This window comes from Pristiophorus japonicus, chromosome 1 (assembly GCF_044704955.1).
Source record: "Pristiophorus japonicus isolate sPriJap1 chromosome 1, sPriJap1.hap1, whole genome shotgun sequence".
Taxonomy (NCBI): domain Eukaryota; kingdom Metazoa; phylum Chordata; class Chondrichthyes; family Pristiophoridae; genus Pristiophorus; species Pristiophorus japonicus.
In genome coordinates, this window is record NC_091977.1 from 65,610,349 (window position 1) to 65,637,600 (window position 27,252).

Consider the following 27,252-nt stretch of genomic DNA (forward strand, 5'->3'; position numbering starts at 1 on the left):
CCCCTGGTCTTGGCCCACCAAGCCATGGTCACGCATCCATGTGGACTACACAGGTCCTTTGATGGGAAAAATGTTTTTGGTTGTAGTTGAGGTCTAATCCAAATGGATCGAGTGTGATATTCTCAATTCAAGCACATCCTCTGCCATGGTTGAAAGTCTACGGGCAATGTTCGCCGCCCATGGTCTACCGGACGTCTTGGTCAGCGGCAATGGCCCATGCTTTACAAGCATTGAATTCCAGGACTTCATGGCAGGAAATGTTATCACCCATGTCAGAACGGCACCGTTCAAACCGGCCTCAAACGGCCAGGCAGAACGAGCAGTGCAGATAATCAAACAGGGGATGCTCAGAATCCAAGGGGGTTCCCTATAAAGCCGCTTATCACGCCTCCTGTTGGCCAATAGATCCCAACCACACTCGCTCACAGGGTTTCCACCCGCTGAGCTGCTAATGAAAAGGATGCTCAAAACCAGGTTATCCCTTATACAAACCACGATGAAAGAAATTGTTGAGAGCAAGCGTCAGTCACAATGTGACTACCATGACAGGAATGCAAGGGTGCAATTTATTGATGTCAATGACCCTGTCTTTGTCCTCAACTACGCTGCAGGGCCCAAATGGCTCGCAGGCACTGTGATTGCCAAAGAGGGTAATAGGATTCTGGTAGTTAAACTCACCAATGGACAAATCTGCCGCAAACACGTGGATCAAACAAAAAGGAGGTTCAGCAACCCCATAGAAGAAGTAGAGGAAGAACACGATGTAGAGTTCACTCCACCACAGGTGACCGAACATCGGAACCAAGTGGAGGAGAGCCCAGTCACAGTGGGCAGTCCAGACAGGCCTGAGGCACCGCAAACAGCAGACACTCAGTGCCCAACAACCGGAGCCCCAACTCAGGCGCTCTACAACGGAGCGTAAACCACCAGAGAGACTTAACCTGTGATCCCAATAAGACTTTGGTCGGGGGAGGTGATGTCATGTATTCAACTGTCATTGTAACCCATGTATAAACTGACCTAAGTTGTACACCGTGAGAACACTGACCACTAGGTGGTGAACTTGTGGGAGACAATCCTAAGCTGGACTTTCCGGTATAAAAGGGGAAGCTCCACCCACCTTCTTCCACTTCAGTGCTGGCTAATAAAGGTTACTGGTCACAGAGTGACCTTCTCTCAAGTATGGGCCTCGTGTGCATTTGTACTGTATAGTAAAGACATATTACAGAAGGCATTTGATAAGGTGCCACATAAAAGGTTACTGCACAAGATAAAAGTTAACAGGGTTGAGGGTAATATATTAGCATGGATAGAGGATTGGCTAACTAACAGAAAATAGAGAGTCGATATAAATGGGTCATTTTCCGGTTGGGGTGCCACAGGGATCATTGCTGGGTCCTAAACTATTTACAATCTATATTAATGACTTAGATGAAGGGACCGAGTGTAATGTAGCCAAGTTTGCTGATGATACAAAGATAGGTGGGAAAGCAAATTGTGAGGAGGACACAAAAAATCTGCAAAGGGATATAGACAGGCTAAATGAGTGGACAAAAATTTGGCAGATGCAGTGTAAAGTGGGAAAATGTGAGGTTATCCACTTTGGCAGAAAAAATAGAAAAGCAGATTATAATTTAAATGGAGAAGAATTACAAAGTGCTGCAGTACAGAGGGACCTGGGGGTCCTTGTGCATGAAACACAAAAGGTTAGTATGCAGGTACAGCAAGTAAGCAGGAAGGCAAATGGAATGCAGGCCTTTATTGCAAAGTGGATGGAGTATAAAAGCAGGGATGTTTTGCTACAGCTATACAAAGTATTGGTGAGGTCACACCTGGAATACTGCATGCTGTTTTGGTTTCCATATTTAAGGAAGGATATACTTACTTGGAGGCAGTTCGGATAAGGTTCACTCGGTTGATTCTGGGGATGAGAGGGTTGACTTATGAGGAAAGGTTGAGTAGGTTGGACCTATACACATTAGAGTTCAGAAGAATGAGTGGTGATCTTATCGAAAGATATAAGATAATGAGGGGGCTCGACACGGTGGAGCAGAGAGGATATTTCCACTCATAGGGAAAACAAAAACTAGAGGACATAATCTCTGCCAAATTTTTGCCCACACACTTAGCCTGTCTATGTCCCTTTTGCAGATTTTTTGTGTCCACCTCATACATTGCTTTTCCTCCCATCTTTGTATCGTCAACAAACTTGGCTACGTTACACTCAGTCCCTTCTTCCAAGTCATTAATATAGATTGTAAATAGTTGGGGTCCCAGCACTGATCCCTGCGGCACCCCACTAGTTACTGGTTGCCAACCAGAGAATGAACCATTTATCCCGTCTCTATGTTTTCTATTAGTTAGCCAATTCTCTACCCATGCTAATATATTACTCCCAACCCTGTGAACTTTTATCTTGTGCAGTAATCTTTTATGTGGCACCTTGTCAAATGCCTTCTGGAAGTCAAAATACACATCCACCGGTTCCCCGTTATCCACCCTGTTCATAACATCCTCAAAGAACTGCAGCAAATTTGTCAAACATGACTTTCCCTTCATAAATCCATGCTGACTCTGCCTGACCGAATTTTCTTATCCTGCTACTGCTTCTTTAATAATGGACTCCAACATTTTCCCAACCACAGATGTTAGGCTAATTGATCTATAGTTTCCTGCTTTTTGTCTGCCTCCTTTTTTAAATAGGGGCGTTACATTTGCAGTTTTCCAATCTGCTGGGACCTCCCGAGAATCCAGGGAATTTTGGTAAATTACAACCAATGCATCCACAATCCCTGTCACTACTTCTCTTAAGATCCTAGGATGCAAGCCATGAGGTCCAGGGAATTTATCTACCTTTAGTCCCATTATCTTACTGAGTATCACCTCCTTAGTGATTGTGATTGTTAAGATCCTCAGCAGCCCCCGCATCCCCCCCGCCCGCCCCCCTGCCCCCCATAGCCCTTGACTATCCACTGTTAGAATATTGTTAGTGTCCTCTACCATAAAGACTGATACAAAATATTTGTTCAGAGTTTCTGCCATCTCCATGTTCCCCATTACTAGTTTCCTGGTCTCGTCCTCTAAGGGACCAACATTTACTTATCCACTCTTTTCTCTTTATATAACTATAGAAACTCTTGCTTTGTGTTTTTATATTTTGTGCTAGTTTCCTTAGAGTTTCTGCCATCTCCATGTTCCCCATTACTAGTTTCCCGGTCTCGTCCTCTAAGGGACCAACATTTACTTATCCACTCTTTTCTCTTTATATAACTATAGAAACTCTTGCTATGTGTTTTTATATTTTGTGCTAGTTTCCTTTCATAGTCTACCTTCTCTTTCTTAATCATTTTTTTCATCGTTCTTTGCTGGCTTTTAAAAGTTTTCCAGTCTTCTGTCCTCCCACTAGTTTTGGCCATTTTGTATGCCCTTGTTTTTAATTGGATACCGTCCTTTATTTCTTTAGTTAGCCACTGATGGCTATCTTTTCTCTTACACCCTTTCCTCCTCACTGGAAGAGAGTTGTGAAATTTCTCCTTAAATGTACACCACTGTTCATCAACCGTCCTACACATTAATCTATTTTCCCAGTCCACTTTAGCCAACTCTGCCCTCATACCTTCATAGTCTCCTTTATTTAAGCTTAGTACGCTGGTTAGAGATCCAAATTTCTCACCCTCCATCTGAATTTGAAATTCAATCATGCTATGATCACTCATTCCGAGGGGATCCTGTTGTGTATCTGCAAAGCATGCACTCCCATGTTCCGGCACCAGGGAGCTCATCCCCTGAAGTCTCAAGGGATCTCAGCATCCCTTGGGAGCACTGTATATATGGCGAGGTATCGGTTCTACACGAGCCAGCGATATGAAGGTCAGGAAGTGACGAGCTACGTCGCCGAGCTAAGGACAATGTGAGTTTGATGGCTACCTGGAGCAAATGCTCAGAGACTTTTTTGTACTGGGCATTGGCCATGAGACCATCCTACGAAAACTTTTGACTGTAGAGACACCGACCCTCAGTAAGGCCATTGCGATAGCACAGGCGTTTATGTCCACCAGTGATAACACCAAACAAATCTCTCAGCACACAAGTGCTAGCAATGTTCATAAATTAACTGAGCAGAAATGTACAAGGCAGAACCCACAAGTCTGCAACTGCCAGCAGGCCTCAGGTGACCCAGATGACTCAGAGTCCCCAACCAAGGATAAATGCAAGGCAATTCACACCTTGTTGGCGTTGTGGAGGCTTCCATTCAGCCGCTTCAAAGGGTATGTTTGCAAGAGCTATGGAACAATGGGGCACCTCCAACGAGCTTGCAAACGAGCTGCAAGCTCTGCAAAACCTGCTAACCACCACGTGGCAGAGGAAGATCAGTCCATGGTGGACCAAAGCAATTTCGAGCCTCAGAGAGAGGAGACAGATGTTGAAGTACATGGGGTGCACACATTTTCGATGAAATGTCCACCTATAATGCTAAATGTAAAATTGAATGGCTTACCCGTAGCCATGGAACTGGACACTGGCGCTAGCCAATCCATCATGAGTAAAAAGATGTTTGAAAAACTGTGGTGCAACTAGGCATTCAGACCAGCCCTGAGCCCCATCCACACGAAACTGAGAACGTACACCAAGAGCTTATCACTGTCCTGGGCAGCGCCATGGTCAAGGTCACCTACGAGGGCACAGTGCACGAACTGCCACTCTGAATTGTCCCGGGCGATGGCCCCACACTGCATGGAAGGAGCTGGCTGGGCAAAATCCGGTGGAACTGGGATGACATCCAAGCGCTATCACATGTCGATGAGGCCTCATGTAACTAGGTTCTTAACAAATTTCCTTCCCTTTTTGAGCCAGGCATTGGAAACTTTTCCGGGGCCAGAGGCACAACCCATTCACCACAAGGCGCGAGCGGTACCTCACATGATGAGGGAGAGAGTGGAAATCGAGCTGGACAGGCTGCAACACGAGAGCATCATCTCCCCAGTGGAATTCAGCGAGTGGGCCAGCCCGATTGTTCTAGTACTCAAAAGTATGGCACGGTCAGGATTTGCGGCAATTATAAAGTATCTATTAATTGTTTCTCGCTACAGGACCAATACCCGCTACCTAAGGCAGACGACCTATTTGTGACGCTGGCAGGAGGCAAGACGTTCACCATGCTCGACCTGACTTCGGCCTACATGACGCAGGAGCTGGAGGAGTCTTCGAAGGGCCTCACCTGCATCAACACGCACAAGGGACTGTTCATCTACAACAGATGTCCGTTTGGAATTCGGTCGGCTGCAGAGATCTTCCAGAGAAACATGGAAAGCCTACTCAAGTCGGTACCACGCACGGTGGTTTTTCAGGACGACATATTGGTCACGGGTCAGGACACCGCCGAGCACCTACAAAACCTGGAGGAGGTCCTCCAGCGACTGGATCACATAGGGCAGCGGTTGAAGAGGTCGAAATGTGTCTTCATGGCAACAGAAGTGGAGTTTTTGGGGAGAAAGATCGCGGCGGATGGCATTCGGCCCACAGACGCGAAGACAGAGGCTATCAGGAACGCACCCAAGCCACAGAACGTCACGGAGCTGCGGTCGTTCCTGGGACTCCTCAACTGTTTTGGTAACTTCCTATCGGGGTTAAGCACTCTTTTAGAGCCCCTACATGTGTTATTGCACAAAGGTGAGAACTGGGTTTGGGGAAAAAAACCAAGTAATTGCTTTTGAGAAAGCCAGAAACATTTTATGCTCCAACAAGCTGCTTGTATTGTATAACCCGTGTAACAGATTTGTGCTAGCATGTGACTCGTCGTATGGAGTCGGGTGTGTATTACAATAAGCTAACGTTGCGGGGAAGTTGAAACTTGTCGCCTATGCTTCCAGGAGCTTGTCTAAGGCCGAGAGGGCCTACAGCATGATTGAGAAAGAGGCATTAGCGTGTGTGTTTGGGGTAAAGAAAATGCATCAGTACCTGTTTGGCCTCAAATTTGAGCTGGAAACCAATCACAAGCCCCTCACATTCCTGTTCGCTGAAAACAAGGGGATAAATACTAATGCCTCAGCCCGCATACAAAGGTGGGCACTCGCGCTATCAGCATATAACTATACCATCCGCCACAGGCCAGGCACCGAGAACTGTGCGGATTCTCTCAGTCGGCTACCATTGCCCACCACAGTGGTGGAAATAGTGCAGCCTGCAAACTTGTTGATGGTAGCGCAGCCCGCAGACTTGTTGATGGTCATGGAAGCGTTTGAAAATGATAAATCACCTGTCACGGCCCGCCAGATTAGGACTTGGACCAGTCAAGATCCTCTGCTGTCCGTCGTAAAAAAGTGTGTACTGCATGGGAGCTGGGCCAGCATCCCCGTTGAAATGCAAGAGCCAATCAAGCTGTTCCAGCGGCGAAAGGACGAGCTGTCCATTCAGGCAGCTGTTGTGGGGTAACTGCATAGTGCTAGCCAAAAAAGGGCAGGGAGACGTTCATCTCGGATCTCCACAGCACACACCCGGGTGTAGTGATGATGAAAGCGATAGCCAGGTCCCACGTGTGGTGGCCCGGTATCGACTCTGACTTAGAGTCCTGTTTACGGCAATGCAGCGTATGTGCTCAGTTGAGCAACGCGCCCAGAGAGGCACCACTACGTTTGTGGTCCTGGCCCTCCAGACCATGGTCGAGGATCCATGTTGACTATGCGGGCCTGTTTCTCTGTAAAATGTTCCTGGTGGTGGTGGACGCTTTTTCAAAATGGATTGAATGTGAAATAATGTCGGGAAGCACAGCCACTGCCACCATTGAAAGCCTGAGGGCCATGTTTGCCACCCACAGCCTGCCTGACATACTGGTCAGTAACAACGGGCCATGTTTCACCAGTGCCGAATTTAAAGAATTCATGACGCGCAATGGGATCAAACATGTCACGTTGGCCCCATTTAAACCAGCCTCCAATGGGCAGGCAGAGCGGGCAGTACAAACCATCAAACAGAGCCTTAAACGAGTCACAGAAGGCTCACTCCAAACCCGCCTGTCCCGAGAACTGCTCAGCTACCGCACGAGATCCCACTCGCTCACAGGGGTACCCCAGCTGAGCTACTCATGAAAAGGACACTTAAAACCAGACTCTCGCTGGTTCACCCCAACCTGCATGATCAGGTAGAGAGCAGGCGGCAGCAACAAAATGTAAACGATGGTCGCGCCACTGTATCACGGGAAATTGATCTGAATGACCCTGTGTATGTGCTAAACTATGGACATGGTCCCAAGTGGATCGCGGGCACGGTGATAGCTAAAGAAGGGAATAGCGTGTTTGTAGTCAAACTAGACAATGGACAAATTTGCAGAAAGCACCTGGACGAAACGAGGCTGTGGTTCACAGACTGCCCTGAACAACCCACAGCAGACGCTACCTTTTTTGAGCCAACAACACACACCCAAAGGATCAACGACACCACGCCGGACCAGGAAATCGAACCCATCATGCCCAACAGCCCAGCAAGGCCAGGCTCACCTATCAGCCCTGCAGAGCCAACAACACGCCAGCCCAGCGAGGGCACAGCCAACACACCAGAACAGACATTTGTACCGAGGCGGTCCACCAGGGAAAGAAAGGCTCCCGACCGCCTCGCCTTGTAAATAGTTTTCACTTTGACTTTGTGGGGGGGGGGGGGGGGAAGAGTGATGTTGTGTATCTGTAAAGCATGCACTCCCATGTTCCACCATCAGGGAGCTCATCCGCTGAAGTCCCAAGGGACCCCCAGCATCCCTTGGGAGCGCTGTATATAAGCCGGCCCCTAAGGCCTGTTCCTCACTCTGGAGTGTCTTATTAAAGACTGAGGTCACTGTTACTATAACCTCCCTGTGTGCAGCCTCATCTGTGTTAGGAACACAATAGATCCTTTACTTGGAGATTGTTTATTAATCCTGTCTAATAGTGTGATGTCACATCCACCATAATTATATGCATATTTCTTTTGCATTTGTAGTGTATATGAGCAATTGTTAAAATATAGGCTGCTAAAAAATGTTGCTTCGCTACACTGCGCAATCTACATTTACCTTCCTGGTTACTTTGCTGTGCTCCCACCCTGTGTGTCCCCAGATTCAGTTTAGAAAATATAGTCACCCTACCTTAAAACAGCTTCAGTAACCAGATCGAGGCCACCCTGAATTTTTTTTATGTACGTATTTTTAAAGATCTAGATCTCTGGACTTAACAGAACCTGCTCATTTACACAGGGATTGATTATTTTTTCCTTCAAAGTTTGAACTTGCTTTTATATAGCACCTACTCACATCGCTCGGAAACACCCCAAAGCACCAATGAAATACTTTGAAGTGCAGTCAAAGTAGCAATACACATGGATGGAGATAATCAAATACTTCATGGTGCGCCTGGCACTTTGCTGCTGGTGTCATGTTGTCTATGAAAGGCAGGAGGCCAAGTTTAAATATTGAAAATGTGTGAATTAATATTCTGGTATTTTGGGGATCAGTGAATATCTTTGCAGAACTTGCCATTGGAAGATTAAACCAGTTGGGTAGGATAAATCGAATTGGCCCATAGAAGTAGCCAAACAGCCTTTTCTCATTTCCCTCCACCCCTTACAGACTAGAGCATGGGCATGACTGGAGAACTGACACTGTGCAGCACATCATCACCAGCTCCTACTTTTCTTCATATTTTATGGTCTCAAAAGATTTGTGACCCTCCCTCCCTTTGCTGAAGGCAATGACTCCTCTCTGGATATGGGTCTACAGTCACTGACAGCTCTCTGGCATCTGCTGAACAGGCCATTGGTCATGTGTCAACCTGGACAGTGACTGTCAGCAGACTATTTCATATCAGGGACATCACAGCCAAGCTCACCCCATGTTCACACACGTCCACTTCCAGCAGGGGTCCCTGGATAGTGATCAGGAGTAGGAGCCCTGGCTGATTTTCTCCTCTCTAATACAGTGGTGCTGAGGCCAATTGCACCCATCTTACCATCTGACCAGTCTGTATGGCTCAGGTACCCAATGGATTGTAACTAGCCTTAGCGTCCCCCTCCCCAGGAAAGTAAGAGTCCATATGTATGTCTGTGTGTGTCTGCATGTAGATAGGACTCAGCCATAATGCCCCTATGCTCTGCCGACACTCCTCTCAAGGCTGCATGAGGTCACTTGACTGAGGTACTGCAAGAGATTACTGACCCTAACTGTCATAACCGATCTTTTCCCTTTCAGATGCTAACTGACCTGCTGTGTATTTAAAGAATTTGCTGTTCTTCTTTTCCCCAGTTAACAGCAGAACAGCCAGTACATGTAAGATTGGATTCTAATGAGTCAGTACTTTCCAGGGAGCAGGAACCGGGAGGAGAGCAAAGGACAATCCCCAGGGAGCATAGACAGCAAAGGACAATCCCCAGGGATCAGGGACAGAGAGGAGAGCAAAGGACAATCCCCCAGGGAGCAGGGACAGAGAGGACAGCAAAGGACAATCCCCCAGGGAGCAGGGACAGAGAGGAGAGCAAAGGACAATCCCCAAGGAGCAGGGACAGAGCGGAGAGCAAAGGACAATCCCCCAGGGAGCAGGGACAGAGAGGACAGCAAAGGACAATTCCCAGGGAGCAGGGACAGAGAGGAGAGCAAAGGACAATCCCCAGGGAGCAGGGACAGAGAGGAGAGCAAAGGACAATCCCCCAGGGAGCAGGGACAGAGGGGAGAGCAAAGGACAATCCCCCAGGGAGCAGGGACAGAGAGGAGAGCAAAGGACAATCCCCCAGGGAGCAGGGACAGCAAAGGACAATCCCCAGGGAGCAGGGACAGAGAGGAGAGCAAAGGACAATCCCCAGGAAGCAGGGACAGGGAGGAGAGCAAAGGACAATCCCCAGGGAGCAGGGACAGGGAGGATAGCAAAGGACAATCCCCAGGGAGCAGGGACAGGGAGGATAGCAAAGGACAATCCCCAGGGAGCAGGGACAGGGAGGATAGCAAAGGACAATCCCCAGGGAGCAGGGACAGGGAGGAGAGCAAAGGACAATCCCCAGGGAGCAGGGACAGGGAGGATAGCAAAGGACAATCCCCAGGGAGCAGGGACAGGGAGGACAGCAAAGGACAATCCCCAGGAGGGTGAGCAGTATCAAAAGGGAAGAACATTTAAAGAAATCGCCTGAATTCCTTTCATGGGAAAGCAAATGCAACTTATTATTAAAGATCTTATGAACATGATGAGTTTTTCGTTCTCCCTCATGGTATCTCCAGCTATTTTTGCTTGCTGAGCCTGGTTAACTGGAACTTGTCTCAATCTCTTATTCTACTGATCAACACATCTCCAGTACCAAGGTGGTGAGTTGCCTGTATTTTAAAGTACTTCAAGTTTCATAGCCTAAAGTTTATTCTTGGCGAATGACGGGTTAATTTCGGCAAGTGAAGTTTAGAAAAAGTATCAACAGTCAGTGGCTTTTAAATATTTTTCTGCAACGGGAATGCAGTAGGAATGAAGACACTGGCCCGCTCACCTGTCCCCTGATTCCCTTTTTCTTACTCACATGCCTGAGTCCCGAAGCAAGCGCAGCCCTTCCTGCGGGATCCGCCGGCTCACATAGACCCGCGCCAGTTGCCCACTCCCCTGCATGGCTTGTCCTGCTTCACTGGTTGCAGCTCGACTCAGCTCTGTCAGCACGCCGCGGCTTAAACTCCTCAGCCACATGCTGCCAGCTCAAATGCAAACAGGGACTTTGAGATGCGTCCCCCTGTCCTTCCCAGGGATTGTTGAGTTTATTCAAACAAGGGGAGGCTCCCAATCTGACCAATGTTTGACTTAGCCCGGGCCATCATTGGATACTTACTGGAGAGGGGCCAGCTTTGTATAGGTAGCCTTGTCGGGGGGCGCTGGTGTTCCTGGCTAGAACCCTCAAAAATTCATTTAGCGTTATTAATTCTGTAGAAAGTGTTTGATAAATAAACGTTTAACTAATTGGTTTACACGCAGTGTGAGGTGAAACACATCAGGGGTGAAAATTATCTTCCCTGGTAGCGGGAAATGGGTTCATAGTGAATGGCCGAGCCCGATTTTCTTTAACATTCAGTTTCACCCCTGTCATGTCACTTTCTCGCTCACTTCTGTCCCCGAAACCGCAATGAGGTATGAGTCTTGGCTCAGTGCAGTGCTGAGGGAGTTTTGTTAAAGGTCCTATATAAATGCAAGTCTTTTTCTAAGGGATTGCAAGTCAAATTTCTGTTTTGTTTTGGATGGAGCAATTCTATATAAGAACATAAGAAATAGGAGCAGGAGTAGGCCCCTCGAGCTTGCTCCGCCATTTAATAAGATCATGGACTCAGCTCCACTTCCCTGTCCTCTCCCCATAACCCTTTACTCCCTGATCGCTCAAAAATCTGTCTATCTCCGCCTTAAATATATTCAGTGACCCAGCCTCCATAGCTCTCCGGGGCAGAGAATTCCACAGAATTACAACCCTCAGAGAAGAAATGTCTCCTCATCTCAGTTTTAAATGGGCGGCCCTTTATTCTAAGGCTCTGTCCCCTGGTTTTAGTTTCCCCTATGAGTGGAAATATCCTTTCCGCATCCACCTTGTCGAGCCCCCTCATTATCTTATAAGTTTATTTTCTTAAGCCGTTTGTGAAATCAGATCTACTGGTGAGCTCAGCCTCCATGTTTAAAAACTTTGCTGTTTACTGTCACATCTCCAGTTGAGCTACAAAGTGTGATGGTATTTTTCCAAGTTCTTTTACTATAGTAATGTTTTGACCAATTTGTAAAGTTGTTTGGAAGTAATTCTGTACAAATTCCAGTACAAAATATATTTTTACAAGTTTCTTATTTTCTACAGACCTTTAGTCAATTTTGCAGCTGAATTGAAAAACTCTGATGCACGCCCTTCACGCTGTGACAGATACTGTTCAGGTCTGTCATTTTCAATGTCTGTGTCACCGTTGAGATAATTAGCACGTGTGTGCATTTAGGTAACCATGACATGGCACCCACGTCAATGCATGCAAGGGCACTGGGAATTCAGGAAAGTTTAGCGACAAATAAAAAAGTCGTTCAAAATAGTAGCAGATGGCACTGGATCACTGCAGAGCCCTGGTGGGTGCCCTTGGGGTGGTTTGCCAATGATTTCTTCCCAGCCTTATCAATGCAAATTCTTCCTTATTTATCTGCAATAAAGACTGGAGCTGTCCACATTGGACTTTATCAGATTTTTGTCCAGAAGCCCACTAATACCTCACAGCAGCTATTTTGAAGCTGTGACTTTGAAATAAGACTACCTGCCCATTGACAATCACGTTGTTTCCTGGCTGATGTGCAACATATTCAAAGCATCACAAATGTTTTTTTTGCCCTGTTCCAAAATGATTGAAAACCAGGCCCATGGACACTGAGCTATTCATGACCATTTACTATTAAAAACTAAAAGCATTGAGGGGAGAGTTCTGACAGATACTACAGGATGGAACCAAATCCTTTCCTCAAATCATTTACTGATTTCTGGAGTTCCCCAATTTTAGTAAAAACGGATTTACTCTCACAAGTCTTCAGTGCTCTAGGAACACGGGGTCAATTTTAACATGCTGCGCATTTCTGGCGGTAAACCAGGGGGTGTCATTTTGCTTCTGACCCGCCTGGCAGCAGCATGAGGACACTGAGATTTTAACCATATTGATAGTTACCATATCAATGGCCACTTCCTGTCTGGAACGAGCAGGAAGCGACAGCTAGCCTCCTGAAACTTGAGGCCTGTGGCCGCCCACCGCCATGTGTGGGGAACGGGACAGGTCTCATGGTAGGGAATGGGGAGGATGAGTCCGGGGAAGAGGAGGTTTAAACATTACTTTTGGGGTCCCAGAGAAGCACTCCTGCTCCTCCTGGCACCCTCAAAAGGGAAGTAAAACATTTATCTTTCAGAACCTGTGGAAAGGTCATCGACCTGAAACGTTAACTCTCTTTCTTTCTCCACAGATGTTGCCTGACTTGCTGAGTACTTACAGCATTTTCTGTTTTTATTTTGGGTACTGAAGTTATTCAATGGAACATTAGGTTGTGAAGCATATTCATAGAAACATAGAAAATTGGTGGAGTAGGCCATTCGGCCCTTCAAGCCTGCACCACCATTCAATATGATCATGGCTGATCATGCAACTTCAGTACCCCAATCCTGCTTTCTCCTCATACCCCTTGATCCCTTTAGCCGTAAGGGCCACATTTAACTCCCTTTTGAATATATCTAACAAACTGGCCTCAACAACTTTCTGTGGTAGAGAATTCCACAGGTTCACAATTCTCTGAGTGAAGAAGTTTCTACTCATCTCGGTCCTAAATGTCTTACCCCTTATCCTTAGACTGTGACCTTTGGTTCTGGACTTCCCCAACATCGGGCACATTCTTCCTGCATCTAACCTGTCAAATCCCGTCAGAATTTTATATGTTTCTGAGATCCTCTCTCATTCTTCTAACTAGTCGATCCAGTCTTTCTTCATATGTCAGTCCTGCCATCCCGGGAATCAGTCTGGTGAACATTTGCTGCACTCCCTCAATAGCAAGAATGTCCTTCCTCAGATTAGGAGACCAAAACTGTACACAATATTCAAGGTGTGGCCTCACCAAGGCCCTGTACAACTGCAGTAAGACCTCCCTGCTCCTATACTCAATTCCTCGCGCTATGAAGGCCAACATGCCATTTGCCTTCTTCACCGCCTGCTGTACTTGCATGCCAACTATCAATGACCGATGTACCAAGACACCCAGGTCTCGTTGCACCTCCCCTTTTCCTAATCTGTCACCATTCAGATAATATTCTGCCTTCCTGTTTTTGCCACCAAAGTGGATAACCTCACATTTATCCACATTATACTGCACCTGCCATGCATTTTCCCCACTCACCTAACCTGTCCAAGTCACCCTGCAGCCTCTTAGCATCCTCCTCACAGCTCCCAATGCCACCCGGCTTAGTGTCATCTGCAAACTTGGAGGTATTACATTCAATTCCTTTGTCCAAATCATTAATGTATATTGTAAATAGCTGGGGTCCCAGCACTGAACCTTGAGGTACCCCACTAGTCACTGCCTGCCATTCTGAAAAGGACCCGTTGCTTCCTGTCTGCCAACCAGTTCTCTATCCACCAGTTCTCAATACATTACCACCAATACCATGTGCTTTAATTTTGCATACTAATCTCTTGTGTGGGACCTTGTCAAAAGCCTTTTGAAAGTCCAAATACACCACATCCACTGATTCTCCCTTGTCCACTCTACTAGTTACAACCTCAAAAAATTCTAGCATGATTTCCCTTTCATAACTCCATGCGGATTTGGACCGATCCTGTCACTGCTTTTCAAATTTGCTGCTATTACATCTTTAATAATTGATTCCAACATTTTCCCCACTACCGATGTCAGGCTAACCGGTTCATAATTCCCTGTTTTCTCTCTCCCTCCTTTTTTAAAAGGTGGGGTTACATTAGCTACCCTCCAATCCATAGGAACTGATACAGAGTCTATAGAATGTTGGAAAATGACCACCAATGCATCCACTATTTCTAAGGCCACTTCCTTAAGTATTCTGGGATGCAGACTATCAGGCCCTGGGGATTTATCGGCCTTCAATCCCATCAATTTCCCTAACACAATTTCCTGACTAATAAGGATTTCCTTCAGTTCCTCCTTCTTCTAGACCCTCAGTCCCCTAGTATTTACGGAAGGTTATTCGTGTCTTCCTTAGTGAAGACAGAACCAAAGTATTTGTTCAAATGGTCTGCCATTTCTTTGTTCCCCATTTTAAATTCACCTTTTCTGACTGCAAGGGACCTACATTTGTCTTCACTAATCTTTTTCTCTTCACACATCTATAGAAGGTTTTGCAGTCAGTTTTTATGTTCTCTGCAAGCTTACTTTCATACTCTATTTTCCCCCTCCTAATTAACCCCTTTGTCCTCCTCTGCTGAATTCTAAATTTCTCCCAGTCCTCAAGTTTGCTGCTTTTTCTAGCCAATTTATATGCCTCGTCCTTGGATTTAACACTCTTCTTAATTTCCCTTGTTAGCCACGGTTGAGTTACCTTCCCCGTTTTATTTTTACGCCAGACAGGGATGTACAATTGTTGAAGTTCATCCATGTGATCTTTAAATGTTTGCCATTGCCTATCCACCCTCAACCCTTTAAGTATCATTCGCCAGTCTATCCTAGCCAATTCACGTCTCATACCATCGAAGATACCTTTCTTTAAGTTCTGAATTAACTGTGTCACTCTCCATCTTAATGAAGAATTCTACCATATTATGGTCACTCTTCCCCAAGGGGCCTCGCACAACAAGATTGCTAATTAATCCTCTCTCATTACACAACACCCAGTCTAGGATGGCCAGCTCTCAGGTTGGTTCCTCGACATATTGGTCTAGAAAACCATCTCTTGTACACTCCAGGAAATCCTCCTCCACCGTATTGCTACCAGTTTGGTTAGCCCAATCTATATGTAGATTAAAGTCACCCATGATAACTGCTGTACCTTTATTGCACGCATCCCTAATTTCTTGTTTGATGCCATCCCCAACCTCACTACTACTGTTTGTTGGTCCGTACACAAACTCCCACTAGCGTTTTCTGCCCTTTGGTGTTCCGCAGCTCTACCCATACAGCTTCCACATCATCCAAGCTAATGTCCTTCCTTACTATTGCGTTAATCTCCTCTTTAACCAGCAACGCTATCCCACCTCATTTTCCTTTCTGTCTATCCTTCCTGAATATTGAATACCCCTGGATATTGAGTTCTCAGCCTTGGTCACCCTGGAGCCATGTCTCTGTAATCCCAATTACATCATATCCGTTAACAGCTGTCTGCGCAGTTAATTCATTCACCTTATTACGAAAGCTTCTCGCGTTGAGACACATAGCCTTCAGGCTTTTTTTTTTTAACACTCTTTGTCCTTTTCGAATTATGTTGTAATGTGGCCCTTTTTGATTTTTGCCTTTGATTTCTCTGCCCTCCACTTTTACTTATCTCCTTTCTACCTTTTGCTTCTGTGCCCATTTTACTTCCCTCTGTCTCCCTGCATAGATTCTCATCCCACTGCCATATTAGTTTAAACCCTCCCCAACAGCACTAGCAAACATTCCCCTAGGACATCGGTTCCAATCCTGCCCAGGTGCAGACTGTCTGGTTTGTACTGGTCCCATCTCCCCAGAACCGGTTCCAATGTCCCACGAATTTGAATCCCTCCCTCTTACACCATTCCTCAAGCCATGTATTCATCTTAACTATCCTGCTATTTCTATTCTGACTAGCATGTGGCACTGGTAACAATCCTGAGATTACTACCTTTGAGGTCCTACTTTTTAATTTAACTCCTAGCTTCCTAAATTCAGCCTGTAAGACTTCATCCCATTTTTTATCTATATCGTTGGTATCTATATGCACCACGACAACTGGCTGTTCACCCTCCCCCTCCAAAATGCCCTGCAGCCGCTCTGAGACATCCTTGATCCTTGCACCAAGCAGGCAACATACCATCCTGGAGTCTCGATTGTGGCCGCAGAAACGCCTATCTATTCCTCTTACAATAGAATCCCCAACCACTATAGCTCCCCCACTCTTTTTCCTGCCCTCTCATGCAGCAGAGCCACCCATGGTGCCATCCCCAGCTGCTGCTGCCTTCCCCTGATGAGCCATCTCCCCCAACAGTATCCAAAGCGGTATATCTGTTTTGGAGGTAGATGACTGCAGGGGATTCCTGCACTACCTTCCTACTCCTGCTCTGCCTGATGGTCACCCATCCCCTATCTGCCTTTGTAACCCTTATCTGCGGTGTGACCAACTCACTAAACATGCTATTCACGACATCCTCAGCATCGCGGATGCTCCAGAGTGAATCCATGCGCAGCTCCAGTGCCATCATGCGGTCTGACAGGAGCTGCAGCTGGATACACTTCCGGCACATATAGTAGTCAGGGACACTGGAAGTGTCCCTGATTTTGCATAGCACAGGAGGAGCATGACACGGGTCTGGGCTCTCCTGCCATGACTTAACCTTGAAATTAACTTAATTGGGCAACAATGCCAAAGGTTTCTTACTGATAAGAAAAAGAAAAAAGATTAAAAAAAAAGAAAAACTACTCATCAATCAACCAGCCAATCACTTACCCTCTTGGCTGTGACGTCACACTCCGATTTCTTTTTCCTTCTTTTTTTAAACTTTTGACCCTACTGCAGCAGATGGCTCCTCCCCGACTGCCGCTGCTCCTCGCTGCTGCTGGGCCTTTTATATGCGTTGCCGCTCCTTCCCAACTGCTGCTGCTCCTCGCTGCTGCTGGGCCTTTTATAGGCCTCGCCGCTCCTTCCCAACTGCCGCTGCTCCTCGCTGCTGCTGGGCCTTTTATAGGCCTCGCCGCTCCTCCCCCACTCTGGACTTGACTATTCCAACACACTCCTGGCTGGCCTCCCATCTTCCAGCCTCCATAAACTTGAGGTCATCCAAAACTCCGCTGCCTGTTTCTTAACTCGCATCAAGTCACGTTCACCCATCACTCCTGTGCTCGCTGACCTACATTGGCTCTCGGTTGAGCAACACCTTGATTTTAAAATTCACATCCTTGTTTTCAAATCCCTCCATGACCTCGCCTCTCCCTATCTGTTTAATCTTCTCCAGCCCTACAACCCTCCGGGATATCTACACTCCTCCAATTCTGGCCTCTTGCACATCCCCGATTTTAATCACTCCACCATGCCTTCAGCTGCTTTGACTCTCAGCTCTGGAATTACTTCCCTAAACCTCTCCACCTTGCTACATCTCTTTCCTCCTTTAAGATGCTTTTAAAAACCTAACTCTTTGACCAAGCTTTTGGTCATCTGCCCCAGCATCACCTTATGTGGCTTGGTGTCAAATGATGTTTGATAACGCTCCTGTGAAGCACTTTGGGACGTTTTACTACATTAAAAACACTGTATAAATGCAAGTTGTTGTTGTTGTATCGCAGTGAGGTCAGTGGTAGGATAATAAGGTTCTGTATGCTTCCAGTTTCTCAGCTGTTAAAATAATGTATATCACCTGTTTTCATACTGAAAAAAATCTCACAGCATTTGCAAAGCTGCTGTTTACGACCATGCAGAGTTGCCTAATTGGTATAATGTATTTTGCTTTGGTGAAATCTGCTTTTCTTGTCACCTGATCCCTGTTAGTCCCAGATTTAACATCCCACCCAGCACAAACCCACCTGTTTTTTAGAGTCAAAATTTCCCCCTTTGAGTCTGTGCCTTATAACATTCGATACTCTGAAAGAATATATAGATAATCAAATAGCAGTAAATAGTAGGTTTAAGCTAGCAGCAGCCAGCTTGATTGAGGTACAAAATACAGATTAGATCCTCCAATCAGATGCCTGTCCTTGGTTGCATCGTACTGTCCTGCTGTCCTCCTACATACCCATGAGATTGCCACAGATTGTGTAGAAATGCAGTATTTTCAAATTTCACTGTTTAATCAGTAACTTTATTGTAAATAGAGCGTTGGCTTCCTGTTCTGCTAACGGTTTGGCTGCAATGCACAGAATATTTAAAATGCACTTTGGACATTTAACAGATTTAGTCTAAGTGCTCTTTTATCTCCGTGTCCTTTTTCTGTATGTTCTCTTCTTGCTCCTTAAATGTGGTGTGTAGACATGGTCAGAAACTTCCAGGGCACAGACTTCATCGTAATCCTCATTAGTGATGCTTATGACCAGCTTGCTGGAGGTGCAATTGAAGTGTGACGAGCTGAACAGCGTCCCTTTTTCCTTCTCTTTAAATCGAACATTTCACTGGTGCCCCAGGCTCAAGCTAACAATCTGACGATACCGTGGCAGATCAGTGTGAATGACAGGCAGCCCCGAGAATTGGGCTGACAATCTTTTAGTTGTGAGTCAAGCACTTAACTGCTTGAGTTATGGGGCCACCCCTATTCTATTGTTACGAGTGCAACAAGACTTCCAAAGCTTAATTCCTCTTCCAAATATCGCACACATATTCAAGACATGGGACCGAAAAACTCAGCAACCATTAATCCTCTCAGAGCTACTATAGTATTTCTGGCACTGAAATCAAAAGTGACTTTTGTTTTCAAAAGTTTATTTCCCAACAACTGTGAATTAAAGAGTCACTGCCATTGATCATTTCTATCCTCCAAGACATAAGATGATATCTCCTGGGCAATAGTGAAACACAATAAATTTCTGCACAATCATTACCCTTATCTTAGCTCAGCACTGTCCCGTACATAATAAGTGTAATTATGAAATAATTTTAATGTGTTTTTAATTGTGTATAAGTTTTAATGGGAACAATTATCAGAGCAGAAGATGCTTTAACATTTTCAATTAGACCACCTCTCTCCACATCAGGAACCAAGACAACTCGAAGAAAACAAACATGATATTTGTCACAGGTCGGTTAAAAAAGTCTACGTCTGTGACTTGTTCCAAGCCAAATAGAGAGAAACAAATAAAGACCTTATACAGAAAATATTAATAGATACTGTTACAGTATCTATTGGATGTTTATTAGCTCTGCTAAAGCTCTCATGCATGCTTACACTGTTATTGTGTACAGCAAAAAGTATGGGTGCAGTACCAAATGACCGTGTAATCTTTTCTGGAAAAAGTCATGGAACTATATAGAATACAGTACAACAACTTGTCTATGCTGGTGTTTACACTGCACAGGAGCCTTCTCCCACTCTCGAGCCCATAAACACGGGCACCCCCTTGACTTGCCACCTCATATGGCCTCTCTACTCCTATAGTCTTGATTACAGATGATGCCATATTTGATTTCTTGTATTCCTCACCACCCTTACACCCCTGCCCTCTTCCAACCATGTATTGAACCTAGAAAAACTCTCCCCAAGTCAATTACAAGTGTATTTTCAAACTGCCAGTTGTCTAGCCTTTGGTCCTTCATTCACAATACTTCTGCAGCCATCAATCTGATCAACCCCTCAATCACCTCCAAATTTGATGCCCTTATCTTCAACATAGCATTTAGTCCCTCCCATCATAGAATCAAAGAACGACACAGCACAGAAGGGGGACATTTGGCCCATCGTGCCAGTGCTGGCTCTTTGAAAGAGCTATCCAATTAGTCCCACTCTCCTGCAATTTTTTTCCCTCCAAGTATTTGTCCAATTCCCTTTTGAAAGTTACTATTGAATCTGCTTCCACCACCCTTTCAGGAAATGCATTCCAGGTCATAACCAGGCATTAAAAACAAGGTTCCTCATGTTGCCTCTGGTACTTTTGCCATACACCTTAAATCTGTGCCCTCTGATTACCAACCCTTCTGCCATTAGAAGCTGTTTCTCCTTATTTACTCTATCAAAACTCTTCATAGAATCATAGAATGATTACAGCACAGAAGAAGGCCATTTGGCCTGTTGAGCCTATGCCGGCTCTCTGCAAGAGCACCTCAGCTAGTCCCACTCCCCTGCCCTTTCCCCATAGCCCTGCAAATTCTTTTCATTCAGGTACTTATCCAACTCCCTTTTGAAAGCCATGATTGAGTCTGCCTCCACCACCATTTTAGGCATTGCATTCCAGATCCTAATCACTCGCTGTGTAAAATGTTTTTTCTTACGTCGCCTTTGGTTTTTTGGCCAACTACCTTAACTCTGTGTCCTCTAGTTCGTGACCCTTCTGCAAATGGAAACAGTTTCCCTCTATTTACTCTGTCCAGACTCTTCATGATTTTGAACACCTCTATCAAATCTCCTCTCAATCTTTTCTGCTCTATGGAGATCGCCACCAGCTTCTCCAGTCTATACATGTAACTGAAGTCCCTCATCCCTGGAATCATTCTCATAAATCTTTTCTGCACCCTCTCTAAGCCTTCACGTCCTTCCTAAAGTGAGGCCGAACCAGTGTTTATACAGGTTCATCATAATTTCCATGCTTTTGTACTCTATACCTCTATTCATGACACCCAGGATCCCGTAAGCTTTTTTAACCGCTTTCTCAACGATTTGAGCACATACACCCCTCTCTGTTCATGCACCCCTTTTAGGATTGTACACTTTAGTTGATATTTCCTCTCCTCCATTCGTTCCACCAAAATGTATCATTTCACACTTCTCTGTGTTAAATTTCATCTGCCACGTGTCCACCCGTTCCACCAGCCTGTCTATGTCGTCTTGAAGTCTATCACTATTCTTCTCACTGTTCAGTATACTTCCAAGTTTTGTGTCATCTGCAAATTTGGAAATTGTGCATTGTACACCCACATCCAAGTCATTAATATACATCGAGAAAAGCAGTGGCGCTAGTACCAATCCCTGGGGACCACCACAGTATACCTTCCTCCAGTCGGAAAAACAACTGTTCACTGCTACTCTCTGTTTCCTGTCATTTTGCCAATTTCATAACCATGCTTCCACTGTTCCTTTTATTCTATGGGCTTCATGATTTTGAACATCTCTATCAAATCTTCCCTTAACCTTCTCTGCTCAAAGGAGAACAACCCCAGCTTCTCTAGTCTCTCCATGTAATTATACCATTCTAATAAATCTCCTCTGCACTCTCTCTTTGATGGCCTTCACATCTTTCCTAAAGTGTAGTGTCTAGAATTGGCCACAATACTCCAGCTGGGGCCTAATCAGTGTTTTATAAAGGTTTAGTATAACTTCCTTGTTTTCGTACTCTATGCCTCTATTTATAATGCTATGGATTCCATATGCTTCTTCAACAGCCTTCTCAACTTGTTCTGCCATCTTCAAAGACTTGTGTACATAAACCCCCAGGTCTCTTTGTTCCTGCACCCTCTTTAAAATTGTACAATTTTAGTTTATATTGCTTTTCCTCATTCTTTCTACCAAAATGTATCACTTCATAAGCCTGGTCATTTCCTCCTGGTATAGCCCCCATCTTCAATCCCTCAAATCCAAGAGGTGCAGACTTCAGCATATCTGGCACAATTGGTTTAGCCATCCACAACCAGATCTGGATGGACCAAGTCAACTGCTATCGGGCTACACTCTTCTCTGCCAAAAGCACCCACTACTCTGGGTTTATCCTGGATAGCAAAGATAGCCCCTGCATCTTTTCTCCACTACCAAACATCTCCTTAAACTCCTCTCATCTACCCCCTCCACCGTCACCTCCAACAAGAAGTGCGAGGAGTCTGTGGACTACTTTGTTAGCAATCAGTAACTGGGGATTGGCAATCAGTAACTAGTGGGTGCTGCAGGGATCAGTGCTGGGACCCCAACTATTTACAATCTATATTAATGACTTGGAAGAAGGGACCGAATGTAACATAGCCAAGTTTGCTGACGATACAAAGGTGGGAGGGAAAGCAATGTGTGAGGAGGACACAAAAAATCTGCAAAAGGACATAGACAGGCTAATTGAGTGGGCAAAAATTTGGCAGATGGAATATAATATTGAAAGTATGAGGTTATGTATTTTGGCAAAAAAAATCAAAGAGCAAGTTATTATTTAAATGGAGAAAAACTGCAAAGTGCTGCAGTACAGCGGGACCTGGGGGTACGTGCATGAAACACAAAAGGTTAATATGCAGGGACAGCAAATGATCAGGAAGGCCAATGGAATCTTGGCCTTTATTGCAAAGGGGATGGAGTATAAAAGCAAGGAAGTTTTGCTACAGTTATTAGAGGTTATTGGTGAGACCACACCTGGAATACTGCAAACAGTTTTGGTTTCCATATTTACGAAAGTGGAGCTGAGTCCACGACCAGATCAGCCATGATCTTTTTGAATGGCGGAGCAGGCTCGAGGGGCTAGATGGCCTACTCCTGTTCCTAATTCTTATGTTCTTATGTTCTTATGAAAGGATATACTTGCTATGGAGGCAGTTCAGAGAAAGTTCACTAGGTTGATTCTGGAGATGAGGGGATTGACTTATGAGGAAAGGTTGAGTAGGTTGGGCCTCTACTCATTGGAATTCAGAAGAATTAGAGGTGATCTTATCGAAATGTATAAGATTATGAGGGGGCTTGACAAGGTGGATGCAGAGAGGATGTTTCCACTGATAGGGGAGACTAGAACTAGAGGGCATAATCTTAGAATATGTGGCCGCCCATTTAAAACTGAGATGAGGAGGAATTTCTTATCTCAGAGGGTTGTAAATCTGTGGAATTCGCTGCCTTAGAGAGCTGTGGAAGCTGGGTCATTGAATAAATTTAAGACAGAGATAGACAGTTTCTTAACCGATAAGGGAATAAAGGGTTATGGGGAGCAGGCAGGGAAGTAGACCTGAGTCCATGATCGGATCAGTCATGATCATATTAAATGGCGAAGCAGGCTGTATGGCCGACTCCTGTTCCTATTACTTATGTTCTTGTGTTTGTCACTAAGATCGAGACTCTGTTCAGCTGCCTCTGCCGCATCGCCCCTCAAGCTTCCCCCATGGTTTGCCCCAGACCTGAACTTGTCATTCTATAGCTTCTCTATCAACCCTCATGACCAAGGTTTTTTTGGGTGCATGGCCCCTTTAAGGGGCTGCCTGACCCATTCACAGTTCTGCGCATGCACAAAACATTGGAAAAACCAGTCCCAGGCTGCGCAGCTTGGAGGGAACATTGTTCATGACCTCTCCAAAACTCATGTTGTCCATGAGATCCACATCTTGCTACCTGAACCCCATTCCCACTAAATTGCTGACCACCCAATCTCTCTTCCTGGCATCATGCTAGCTGACTTTGTAAATCGTTCCCTCTCCTCAAATACGGTCTACTCCTTATCAAAACCTCTTGTCATCAGCCCACTCTTCAAAAAAACAGCCTCCAACCCTTCTGTCTTTGCAAACTACCACCCTATCTTCAAATTCCCTTTCCTCTCCAAGGTCCTTGAATGTCTTGTCATCTCCAAAATCCCTTTGGCAACATCATCCAAAGACATGGGTCAGCTTCCACATGTATGCTGACAACACCCAGCTCTACCTCACAATGGCCTCTCGTGATCCCTCCACCTCTTTGTTGTCAGATTACTTGTCTCATATCCAGTCCTGGATGAGCTATAATTTTCTCTAATTAATCATTAGGAAGGCCGAATCCATTGTCTTTGGTCCCTGCCACAAACTACCAATTCCATCTCCTCTTCCTGGTAACCATCTCAGGCTGAACCGAGCTCTTCGTAACCTTGGCATTATTTTTGAACCTTAGCTGAGCTTCCAACCCCATATTCTCTTCATCACAAAGGTCACCTACACATCGGCCACCTGCTGCCAAAACCCTCATCTATCCCTTTGTTACCAGACTCGACTATTCCAATGCTCTTCTGGGTGGCCTCACATCTTCCATAAACTTCTGATCGCCCAAATCTCTGCTGCCCGTATCCTAACCTGCACCATCCCACTCATCCAGTATCTCTGTTCTCAATTACCTACATTTGCTCCTGCTCCCCATATGCCTCTAATTTAAATTTCTCATCCTTGTGTTTAAATCCACTCAATGGTCTCATCCCTTACTGTCCCTGTAACCTCCTCCAGCCCTACAATGCCCCCTCCAAACTGTTTACTCCTCCTACTCAGGCCTTTTATTTATATCCTTTCACCCCAACATTGTTGGCTGTGCCTTCAGCCATCTAGGCCCTATGCTCTGAAATTCCCTCTGCCTCTCAACTTCACTCTCGTTTAGATGTTCCTTAAAACCCACCCCTTTGACAAAGGTTTTGGTCATCCGCCATCTTTGGCTTGCTGTCCATTTTTGACTGATTATGCCTTAAAGCGCCTTAGAATTTTTTCTACATTAAAGGTATTTTATAAAGACAAGTTGTTGTTTTATGTGGGCTAGAACATAAGAAATAGGAGCAGGAGTAGGCCATACGGCCACTCGAGCCTGCTTCGCCATTTAATACGATCGTGGACTCAGATCCACTTCCCTGCCCGCTCCCCATAACCTCTTATTCCCTTATCGGGATAGCACAATGAGGGTGAATAATCTACCTTTAATACCAGGGTGTCCAAACTTTTATCTGCTTGGGCCATACTATGGAGCCTCAGGGGCCACATGCACAGTTTAATTCCCAGCCCTGATTAATGTGAAAATACTTCAAGTTCGGAATACTAACAGTTTTTGGCGTTTTGATTGAGGATTTATCAATTAATGAGGCAACAGCACTAACAGCCCTTTCCAAACCCGCAGGCCCACAAAGGACAGGTCAAATCAGTAAGTGAGAAATATAAATGGCCATAAGAATGAGTTGCCTGGGCTTCAAGAGCTGGATTGCCAGGCCACACATGCCTCTCGGGCTGCAGGTTGTACATCCCTGTCTTGTACCACTGGGTTATAGACCAGAAACAACACTGAATGCCAGTGTATACCAACTGATATCACTGGTAAGTGAAAAAACCCACAGTGACAAACTATGCAGCTCATATTAGAACCATTCATTGTTTAGTAAAAGAAAACATACACGCAAGTTAAATCACCAGATAGAAATATTAATGCGACATTTCAATTTCCACACTGTTTCAGTATACTTGGAGTCCTTAATCTTAGAGTTTCAGATGAGCAGAACATAGAATGTAGGTGTCATGAAGTCCCTGCTTGCTGCAGTGACCTGGACTGGAGGGAGAGAGAAAACAGGGAATTATAGACCGGTCAGCCTGACATCGGTAGTGGGTAAAATGATGGAATCAATTATTAAGGATGTCATAGCAGCGCATTTAGAAAGAGGTGACATGATAGGTCCAAGTCAGCATGGATTTGTGAAAGGGAACTCATGCTTGACAAATCTTCTGGAATTTTTTGAGGATGTTTCCAGTAGAGTGGACAAGGGAGAACCAGTTGATGTGGTGCATTTGGACTTTCAGAAGACTTTCGACAAGGTCCCACACAAGTGATTAATGTGCAAAGTTCAAGCACATGTGATTGGGGGTAGTGTGCTGACGTGGATTGAGAACTGGTTGTCAGACAGGAAGCAAAGAGTAGGAGTAAATGGGTACTTTTCAGAATGGCAGGCAGTGACCAGTGGGGTACCGCAAGGTTCTGTGCTGGGGCCCCAGCTGTTTACATTGTACATTAATGATTTAGACGAGGGGATTAAATGTAGTATCTCCAAATTTGCAGATGACACTAAGTTGGGTAGCAGTGTGAGCTGCGAGGAGGATGCTGTGAGGTTGCAGAGTGACTTGGATAGGTTAGGTGAGTGGGCAAATGCATGGCAGATGAAGTATAATGTGAGGTTATCCACTTTGGTGGTAAAAACAGAGAGACAGACTATTATCTGAATGGTGACAGATTAGGAAAAGGGGAGGTGCAACGAGACCTGGGTGTCATGGTACGTCAGTCATTGAAGATTGGCATGCAGGTACAGCAGGTGGTTAAGAAAGCAAATGGCATGTTGGCCTTCATAGCGAGGGGATTTGAGTACAGGGGCAGGGAGGTGTTACTACAGTTGTACAGGGCCTTGATGAGGCCACACCTGAAGTATTGTGTACAGTTTTGTTCTCCTAACTTGAGGAAGAACATTCTTGCTATTGAGGGAGTGCAGCGAAGGTTCACCAGACTGATTCCCGGGATGGCGGGACTGACATATCAAGAAAGACTGGATCAACTGAGCTTGTATTCACTGGAGGTCAGAAGAATGAGAGGGGATCTCATAGAAACGTTTAAATTGCTGATGGGTTTAGACAGGTTAGATGCAGGAAGAATGTTCCCAATGTTGGGGAAGTCCAGAACCAGGGGTCACCGTCTAAGGATAAGGGGTAAGCCATTTAGGACCGAGATGAGGAGAAACTTCTTCACCCAGAGAGTGATGAACCTGTGGAATTCTCTACCACAGAAAGTTGTTGAGGCCAATTCACTAAATATATTCAAAAAGAAGTTAGGTGTAGTCCTTATTACTAGGGGGATCAAGCGGTATGGCGAGAAAGCAGGAATGGGGTACTGAAGTTGCATGTTCAGCCATGAACTCATTGAATGGCGGTGCAGGCTCGAAGGGCCGAATGGCCTACTCCTGCACCTATTTTCTATGTTTCTATGTACAATTTCCAAGTAAACTAAAGAACTAATAAATGGAGGCTTGGTATTTTCTCAGAAGCTAGCATTACTTTGGACAGGGATTACACATTTGCCTCCTCCTCGCAAAAACAACAGAAAGTAATTAACAGAAACGCGTTTGTGTATATGCAATGCTTTCAAACAGGTGTATATTTTGTTTTGTCTGTTGGCTCTCAAGCAAGGAGAAAATAATTATAAACAAACATTTATAAATATTCCAGTGCCTGTGCCAAACTATACATTTAAATAAAAACATACAAGGGCTAGTTTTGCATGGCACTTGCTGC

General features: G+C 45.3%; 1 protein-coding gene across 1 annotated transcript in view; it reads right to left on the reverse strand.

Moving 5' to 3' along the window:
- Nucleotides 1–27,252, reverse strand: part of LOC139264324 (glyoxylate reductase/hydroxypyruvate reductase-like) — a 110,291-nt gene that overhangs the window by 82,233 nt on the left and 806 nt on the right. The window lies entirely within an intron of this gene.